We start from the raw sequence: 10,353 nt of genomic DNA on the forward strand, positions 1-10,353 counted from the left end.
AGGGGAGGGGTGAACCACCAAAAGGTATAAAGCCAGTGGGAAGAGCAGCAGCGAGTTCTCTCCTCTGCCTTAAATTTACATTGAGCAAAGCACCGACTGCAGACGGTGATCCTTACTGGAAACAACAATGCCTGGTCTTCTACTGTAACTACATCTGTTATATCAGCGATGTGACTGAGTAAGTAATTAGACTTAATTTTTCTGCAGTGTGGATAAAAAAAGAGGTCCTACTAAGCTATGTAAGAAAGTAGTTTGCTAAATGCAGTAACAATATTATTACCAAAATTTATGCTTTTTGGCTTCCTATAAAAAAAAAAACAAAAATGCTACAGGTTTACTTTTTGTTTCTAGTGAGAGCAGGCATATGACCTAACTTCTGCCAGAACTATTTTCTGGATAGGATTGAATAACAAAACAAAATTTGATTCCGTAATAATCTTTTCTCAAAAATAACTCTGGTTGCAAAGTGAATTATTTACTGTCAACGGCAGATAACTCAGAGCTGCTTCGAAGGTTTCTCTGGCTGACTCCCTTAAGACAGCTAGGTAAGTTCCAAAGGACAGAAAATGGAAAAAAAAAAGTGGAAATACAAGAAACATAGGAAATTGTACAAAAGCGGCCTGACAAACACCTAAGTAGATAGAAGAAAAATAAATTGCAAAACTCCACAAAAAAACTCCACGGGAGACTTGTCGATAAAAACAGAAGGTGGCTATTGCTTTCTCTGAAAAACCAAAGAGGAGACAGGAGCTGACAACGGACATCTTTACGGTGCCAGCTACCAAATAGAAGCATACGATAAGACAGAAAAGAAAAATACCACTCTGGGGCACAAAGATGGGTTTGAAAAACAATCTGGTAGAACGGGAGGTGTCATCACAGGGATCGGAGCAGTCCCGAGGGGGCCAGAGAGATTGATGATGTCTCCAGGATGCAGCGAGCGGACACGATGCAAAACTCCGCAGGGTGTTCCGGCAATGCACAGATGTCCTCGGGGGACGAGCGCCCAAATGGAGACATCCTAGATGGCAGCAAATAAGGTAAGAGAACTCTGGGGCGCAGGGACAGCCCAAGGAAGGGTTCTGTCTAAATCGGGGAGACACAAAGAGGGCGGCAGAGCTCAAAGGGTGCCGAGGGGCACGAGGACCGTCTCAGAAAGCGTCATGATGGGAGCAAGAGGAATGTGGACACACATCCAAACGGGGGATCGCTGACACAAGGGATCCGAACAGAGGACGGATGTCCTGAGGGACCGAGGACCAAACAGAGGCATCTGACGTGGCGGAAGATGATGTAAACGTGTTCTGGGGCAAAATGAAAGCCCGAGGAATATTCGCTTTCGAATAAGAAAGGTACAAAGCCCGCTGCAGACCTAAAGGATGGCTGTGCAACGCAAGGATGCTCGCAGGAAGCATCGTGATGGCAACAGAGGGGTGCAGACTTGGCTGGAGACACGGATGGTGGCTTGAGGGCACAAAGGTACTCGGGAGAGGATCTGAACGGACTACAGACGTTCTAAGGGAGACGCTGACCCGCTGGAGATGAGTGAGAGGACAAAAAGACGGCTCTGAAGAAGAGGGGATGTTCTGGCAAACTGAGAGGGGTACGAATGACACTTCAGAGATAAAAGCGTGCCAACGAGATCCTCTAAAGCCTCGGGATGAACCGAGAGAAAAGGCGGGGGCGGGGGTGGGGGGATAGATACAAAGAAAACTTAAAAAGCAATAGGGTATGTGACAATTGAGAAAAAATAGGGATAGACGGCTCGATAACAGGAAATGTAAAAATCAAATTTAAATAGCAAATGAGTACAAGGCAGAGGAGAAAAAAGCTAAAACGTAGGGACAGAAAATGACATAAAAGTAGACTTGGGAAAAAAAATTAGGGCTTTCAAGGAGAAAAACCCCTAAAAATAGGGACCACAAACTAAATAAATGGAGACACAGAAATGAAATTGATAAATGGAAAGAGTACGAGACAGATGAGAGAGAATTATACGTACGGACAGGAACTACGTGAAAGCAGATATACAAAGAAACTGTAAAAAGCAACACGGTTAAGGGAATAAGGGAAAAAAAAACAAACCAGGAACATCAAACTAAGTACACAAAGACACAGAAACAAAATTTCAAAAGCGACAGGACACAGCACAGACCAGCGCAAAATAAAAAATAAAGGCAGCAAACTGGATAAAAGTAGATACATGTCCCAGTTTTGACCGGGATAGAGTTAATTTCCCTCCCGGTAGCTGCTGTGTTTCAGATTTAGTAGGAGAAAAATGTTGATAATGCTGACGGTTTTAGTTGTTGCTATGAAATCGAGGGCTTTTTCCAGTTTCTGATAAACGGCTAACGGTCAGGTGTGCGGGAGCCGAGAGGGAGCGTAGCCAGACAGACAGCCGAGCCACCCGATGGAAATATTCCATACAATAGAGATCGTTTTCTGTTAATGAACGGGAATTGGCCGGGAGTCGGGAAGCTAGCCGCTTTCTCGTTTCTGGGAGTTCGAACTCTTTGTGGGAGTTTAGTCTTTCTCGGGAGTTTTGACAAATTTGCAAAACTTGCGAGTTATGCATGCCGTGCCGCTGCTTGGGGACCGGCTGCGGATCGGTCGCCGGGTGGTTTGAAAACCTGTATTGTATATAGCTCGGTTTGCATATTCTTTGTTATCATTATTAGTAGTATCAGTATTTACTGGATTGTGTTATTAAACTGTCCTTATCTCAACCCACGAGTTTTCCCTTTTGTCCGTTTCTCCCCCCCATCCTGCTAGAGGGAAGGGAAGGGGTAAGCGAGCGGCCGTCTAGAGCTTAGTCGTGGGCTGCCGGGCTAAAACATGACAATACAGAAACAAATTTAAAAGCGATGTGACGCGCAACAGAAGACAAAAGAAGACAATGTAAAAAGCAAAGGTGAGAATGACAGACAGCAGGAATTTAGAAACTTTACTGGATGAAGTGTGGAGAGTGTTTAGTAACAAGGAAGAGGAGGATCGAAGGAAAGACAAGCGGATGTCGGTAGTGGCATTGCAAGAGAGTAAAAGATTCAGAAGTGAGGGATCTAAGAGGCCCTTGGAAAGAAATCAGTGTGCATGGTGTAAGCGGAGGGGACATTCGAAAAATGAGTGTCCAGAAAGGCAGAGAAGGAAGAAAAGGATACGGGCCCACATCAAGGAGGATTGACAGGACCTGGGGAATCTACTCTAACGCATCCACTGGTTCTATTAGAGCTAGGGAAATGGCAACAGGGCGTGGAATTTGTAGTCGATACTGGGGCAACATTCTCTGTTTTAAATCAAGCTTTGACACTTGTAGATGATGACTTTGTAACAGTAAGGGGAGCTACTGGCCAGAGCGAAAAGACGTACTTTCTAAAACCTCTTAAATTCAAATTAGGGAAACAATTGGGGGTACACAAATTTTTATATATGCCTAATTTGCCAAGGCCTCTATTAGGACAAGATTTATTGGAACAATTAAAGACAGAAATAAGATTTGACAAAGGGAAAGTGGAACTCCAGGTGGGAAGTGACCAGCTAATTGAAGTTTTGAGTTTGGCCCTCATAAATACCCTCATTGGCTCGGGAGTACCTGAGGAAGTCCAGAACCAGGTGTACCCAGGAGTATGGGCCACAGAGACACTGGGAAAAGCGAAAAATGCCTCTCCAACAACAGTCAAACCTAAGCAAGGAAAGCGGCCTGTAAGAATTAGACAATACCCCCTTAGAACGGAAGACAGGGCAGGAATTCGACCAGCGATCGACTGATTCATCAAATATGGGCTATTAATAGAGTGTGAATCGGAATATAATGCTCCCATTTTACCGGTTAAAAGGCCAGATGGTAGTTATTGAATAGTACAAGATATCAGGGCTATCAGCAGAATTGTAGAGGACCCGCACCCTGTCGTGGCAAACCCATACACATTATTAACCTGAATTGGCCTGGTTTACCATCCTGGACTTGAAAGATGCCGCCTTTTGCCTCCCATTAAGTCCAGAAAGCCAGTCGTCGTTTGCATTTGACTGGGAAAACCCAGACTCCGGAAGAAAGACACAGCTGACATGAACTGTGGTACCCCAGGAGTTTAAGAATAGCCCCACTCTTTTTGGAAATCGCTTAGCTACGGACGTGAAACAACAGGAGCGACCCCATGGAGCAGGAACAATATTACCGTATGCAGATGATCTATTACTAGCCACCAAAAAGAACTTTGTATAATATGGACAATGAGTCTGCTAAATTTCCTTGGACTTAACGGCTATCGAGTTTCTCCACAGAAAGCCCAAATAGCTCAACAGCACGTAACCTACCTCGCATACGAGACAGCTGCAGGCCAATGAACGCTGGGGACAATGAGGAAGGAGGCCATCTGTCAGACCCCTCGACCGCAGACAGCTAAAGAGCTCCACATGTTCCTGGGAATGACGGGATGGTGTGGCCTATGGATATATAATTATAGACTCTTGGTAAAATCGCTCTATGAAGCGTTAAAATCTGATTAAAAAAAACCCTCATCTGGAATGAGGAAGCAGAAAGAGCGTTTCAGCAGCTAAAGAAAAAGGTGATGGACGCCCTTGCTTTGGGATTGCCAGACACTACTAAGCCCTGCTAGCTGTTCTCTCACGAAAAGCAGGTAATAGCCCTAGGAATCCTAACCCAAAATCTGGGACTGTATCGGAGGGCAGTGGCATACTTCTCTAAACAACTTGATGAAGTAAGCAAGGGTTGGCCTAGCTGCCCGAGGGCAGTAGCAGCGGTAGTGCTGGATATTCAGGAAGCACGTAAGTTTACACTAGGCCAAAAGATTACAGTACTGGTATCTCGTACCGTATCAGCAGTATTAGAGGTGAAGGGAGGACACTGGCTCTCACCACAAAGGTTTCTTAAATATCAAGCTATCCTGGTAGAGCAGGATGACGTGGAAATAGCAGTTCCTGGTACGCTGACGGAAGCAGCTTCGTTCCACAAGGAGCCCGCAAGGCAGGATACGCGTTAACCACTACAGAGCAGGTAACAGAGTCCAAAGCCCTTGCCCCAAACACCTTGTCTCAAAGGGCAGAAATAATAGCCTTAATTCGAGCATTAGAACTAGACAAAGGCAAGAAAAGTAATATCTGGACGGACTCTAAATACTCCTTTGGGGTAGTCCGTGCTCATGGAGCTGTGCAGAAAGAGAGAAGACTCCTATCTACCCAAGGAAAACATATACAACACGCTGAAGAAATTCTTAAGCTCCTGGAAGTGGCACAGCTGCCTGAGAAAGTGGCTATTAGGGCATCGTAAAGCTCATCAGAAGGGAGACGCTGCTCAGGAACTGAGCGACGCCATGCGGATCGTGAAGCTAAAAGAGTAGCTGAGAAAAGTGAATTGAGGGTGCAATCTTTAGTCCCAGACGGTAAAATACATATTGATTTCTAAAGAAAATCAAAAATTAACTGAAGACCTAGGGGGAATAACAGAGAAAGGTAGGTGGGCAAAGACTCCACAAGGTAAAATAATAATAATACCATTTTCTGTGTTATGAGCCGTAGTTATGGTAGAACACAAAAAATCTCATTGGGGAACAGAGGCCCCGTATAAAATATTTGAACCGGCCGATAGTTGCCCGAAATCAATACACCACTATCAAACAGGTAACACAACAATGCAAGGTTTGTTTACAGAGTAGCCCTAAGACGGGACCTAAAGCCCAAATAGGACAAATCGGGAAAGGTAATTACCCAGGGCAGCGGTGGCAAATTGATTTCTCTGAACTCCCAAGAAAAGGGGGTTTCGATACCTGTTGGTCTTGACGGATACCTTTTCAGGATGGCCAGAAGCATTCCCTTCTCGAACTAATAAAGCTAGGGAAGTAACCAAGGTACTATTACAAAAAATAATACCGAGATTTGGGGTTCCTGCGGTAATCTCATCAGATCGGGGGTCACATTTTATGGCCAAGATCATTGAACAAGTTAGTAAATTTTTGGGAATAGATTAGCAATTACATACCCCATATAATCCAAAGTCAAGTGGTCAAGTGGAAAAAATGAACCACCTAATTAAACTTCAAATTGTAAAACTGGGTCAGGAGGCTGACCTGTCTTGGCCCCAGTCATTGCCGTTAGCGCTCCTGAGAATTACAAGCAAACCCAGAATCAAAGAAGGACAAAGAGCTTTCAAAATAATATACGGGAGGCCCTACATCGTACAAGAATCACAGAATCACAGAATCACAGAATAGTAGGGGTTGGAAGGGACCTCTGTGGGTCATCTAGTCCAACCCCCCTGCCGAAGCAGGGTCACCTACAGTAGGCTGCACAGGATCTTGTCCAGGCGGGTCTTGAATATCTCCAGAGAAGGAGACTCCACAACCTCCCTGGGCAGCCTGTTCCAGTGCTCCGTCACCCTCAGAGGGAAGAAGTTCCTCCTCATGTTCAGACGGAACTTCCTGTGCCTCAGTTTGTGCCCAAAAGCAGGAACATCAAGTCAAGTTGTGGATCAGGTATTAACAGGCTACATAATAAGCTCGCAGAAGCAGCTTCGAGAAATAGAGAAACTGGTCTTAGGAACTAGAGCCCGAGGTCTCAATGGGCCCATACATAATATTGAACCTGGTGATTATGTATATATCAGATCTCTTTTAGACTCTCTGCTAGAACCAAAATGGGAAGGACCGTTCCAAGTGCTGCTGATATCCCACACAGCAGTTAAGATTAAGGAGCAGACATCCTGGATCCAGCATACAAGGGTGAAGAAAGTTCCTCGGCAGCAATGGAAAATAACATCCGCTGGACCCCTGAAGCTCCGCATCCAAAGACGCTAACGTGGACTAACCAAGCTAAGTTAAGAACCTTAGCAATAATGTGGGCTGTGACTGTGCTGAAACCCATGGGAGTTGATACTTGGGAACGACCTTGGTCAAGGGCCTATTTTGGACATACAGGATTTATAGACAAAGACTTACTGGGAATTAATTTAGCAACTGTCATAATATAACAGGGAATTGCTTATAAGATTGACAAATATTTTGCCAAAACCCTTAAAGAGGGTAACCTTACAGCAAAAGAATTTGCAAAAAAGAAAGAAAAGGGCGGACTCGATGTAGGAAATTGATGTTTAGTACAATTTTGTTAAAGCTTTAGTTCAATTTTATTCTATAGCTTTGCAGCTATGTTAAGGTAAGAGTTAACCGCTGAGGTTTGGTTTAGTTCTGTTCTTGGTAACCTTGCTAACAAGAACTACTGAGAGCTCAAATGTTGTTAACGAGGACTGCTTGTGAGACAAAGAGAAACAAGGACCGATAACCAGAACTTTATCGTCTATAAGAAGCAACTCTCTAGCTGAAACTGGTTCTGTGGTTCGGGACTCAGCCAACACAGACGACTCGGGAATTTTTGAGCCAAAGGTGAAAGCACGCTGCGAGGAGGACTACGAGCCTTCATCCAGAAGACCCCCACAGACGACCACCGGATGATGCTGCGCAAGCGCTAAAGAGGGGCGGAGTACGATAATGAAATAATTATAATTATCAGGCCTCTTCCTGGAAATAATTACAATAATCCAGCTTACTTAGGTAAACTTTGTAATAAATAGGTGTGTGCTTTGTGACTCGGTGTGCAAGTTAGGAGGAGCAATCCCCCTTGCGCTGCAATAAACATACCTGCTTTATAACTCTCCACCAGTTGTGGACTTTGTTTCTGCATGTCAATTAGAAAGAATGTCTAAAAGGTGCAGGCACCACGGAAAGAGAACAAATTATTGAGAAAAAAAACCCAAAGGGAATAAAAGCAGGTGCAGAAAGAAAATTGAAAAAGGCGAGGGGGATGAGGGGAATAAAGGGAAAAAATAAAACATAGGAACAGCAAATTAAGAGATGGAGAAAAAAAATTTAAAAAGCAAGCGCGCTAAGGAAAACGAGAACCTAAAACAAAGATGGCGAAATGGGATAAAATTTGAAAATTTTTAAAGTTATTGTGATTATAGAAATAAGTAAAAAAATCTAAAAGTCACGATGGTAAACTAAAATGGAAATGCAGAAAGAAAATCTAAAAGGGACGGCATAGAAGAAAGAGAAGAAATAAATGAAAAAATGCATCGAAGGAAAAAAGTAGGCATAGAATGAAAACTTGAAGAGCACGAGCGTTACGCAAATGGAGGAAAAAATTGTGAAAGAGGGTCTGCAAACCAAGAGAGAATTGCAGAAAGAAAAATCAAAAAGCAACAGTGCCGAGAAAAGACGAGAAAGAATTAAAAAATAAAGGTTAGCAAATACAGACCGCGAACGGGATAAAAGGAGACAGAAAATTTTAAAAGCGATGAGGATTAAGGAGATAAGAAAAAAAAATTAAAAATAGCAATGGGCAATGAAAACATAAATCTAGAAAGAAAATCAAAAAAAGGCTGGCAACAAAGCAAGATAAGAAATAATTTTAAAAAGCCAGCAAATAGGAAAAAAGAAAAAGTAGGCGTAGAAAGAATTTCTAAAAAGCTAGAAGGATTAAGGAGATAAAGGGCAAAAATACAAAATAGGGGCAGTAAACTAAAACAAATGAGTAGAAAAAAGTACGTAAAAGGAGAGGGCGCTAAAGAAAGACAAGAAATAATGTAAAAATTAGAAAATTTAGAGACCGACGAGCACTAGGAAAATAAAGGAAAAAAATTATGGGAAAAAAAAAAGTACAGCAAACTAAAACAGAGGTGTAGAAAGAAAAGATAAAAAGCTGCGGCGCTGAGGAATGACAAGAAATAAATTTTTAAAAAAGGTAGACAAATAAAGAATGCGAATGGGATAAAAGTAGACAGAAAATTTTAAAAGCTACGAGGATTAAAGACATAAGGAAAATATTTAAAAACAGATGGCAAACAAAATGGAGATTTAGAAAGAAAATTTCTAAATCTACGGCACTAAAGAAAGACGAGAAATAATTTTTTAAAAAAGCAAAGGGAATAATAGCAGGAGTAGACAGAAAATTTAAAAAGTGAGAGGGATTAAGAAAATAAAGAGGAAAAAAACAAATATAGGGACAGCAAACTGTAACGGAGACTTAGAAAACGTAAAAAGTGAGGGCGCTAAGGAAAGACAAGAAATAACTAAAAGATATCAAAAACAGAAACAGCGTAGAAAAAACATTAAAATGAGTGGGCTTAGGAAAATAAAGGGAAAAGCTAAAAAAATAGGAACATCAAACTAAGAGGTAGAAAGAACATTTTAAAAGCGAGAGCACTAAGGCAAGACAATAAATACTTAAAAGAAATAACAGTGAAAAAAAAACCAGTGAATAGGGTAAATGAATAAAACTGAAAAAAAGGACGGGGGTTACGGAAATAAAGCGAAAAAATCACAAATAGGGATGGCAAACCGAAACAGGTGTAGAAAGAAAATGTAAAAAGCGAGGGCTCTAAGGAAAGATGAGAAACAATTTAAATATAAAGGTGGAAAATAGGATAAAAGTAGACAGACATTTTTAAAGGAAATGAGGATTACAGAAATAGAAAACTAAAAAGTGGCAAAAGCAAACTAAAACAGAGATGTAGAAATAACATGTAACACTCGACAGTGCTAAGGAAAAATCAGAAAAGTTAATTAAAAAAATAAAGGCGGCAAATGACATGGAAGTAGAAAATTTAAAAACCGACAAAGGTTAGAGAAATAAAGGGAAAAATTAAAACTTAAGGACAGACAACTGAAACAGAGACGTAGAAAGAAAAGCTAAAAAGCTGGGGGACTATAGAAAGAGAAGAAAGAACAAAAAAGAAACGCACCGAAGGGGAAAAAGTCTACAGGAAGAATGTTTAACAAGCGACAGGTGTTAAGGAAATAAAGGGAAAAACTAAAAAATAGGGACAGCAAACTAAAATGGGTATAGAAAGAAAACATAAAAAGCAGCGGCGCTAAGGAAACGTGAGAAATATTCAAAAACGCTAACGGTGAAATAAAGACCATGAACTGGAATAAATGTATACAATCTAAAAAGTGATGGGGATTAAGGAAATAAATGGCAAAAAAAGAAGCGATGGCATAGAAAAACATAGATGCAGAAAGAAAATTTTAAAAGCTAAGTGCTAAGGAAAGATAAGAAATTATTTAATAAATAGCAAAATAAAAACAGTGAATAGGATAAAAACAGGCACAGAAAGAAGATCTAAAAAGCAACGGCACTAAAGAAAGACAAGAAACAATTTTTTAAAGGCAGCAAAAGGAATGAAAGTAGGCATAAAAAGAACACTTATAAAGCTATAGCTGTTAGGGAAGGAGAAAATTATGAAATAGGGGCACCGTACTAAAACAGAGTCATAAAGAGAAAATTTAAAACACGACAGCGCTAAGGAAAGACAAGAAAGAAAAAATAAAGACAGCAAAAGGCACAAAA

Source organism: Opisthocomus hoazin, chromosome 9, assembly GCF_030867145.1.
Source record: "Opisthocomus hoazin isolate bOpiHoa1 chromosome 9, bOpiHoa1.hap1, whole genome shotgun sequence".
NCBI classification, from domain to species: Eukaryota; Metazoa; Chordata; class Aves; order Opisthocomiformes; family Opisthocomidae; genus Opisthocomus; species Opisthocomus hoazin.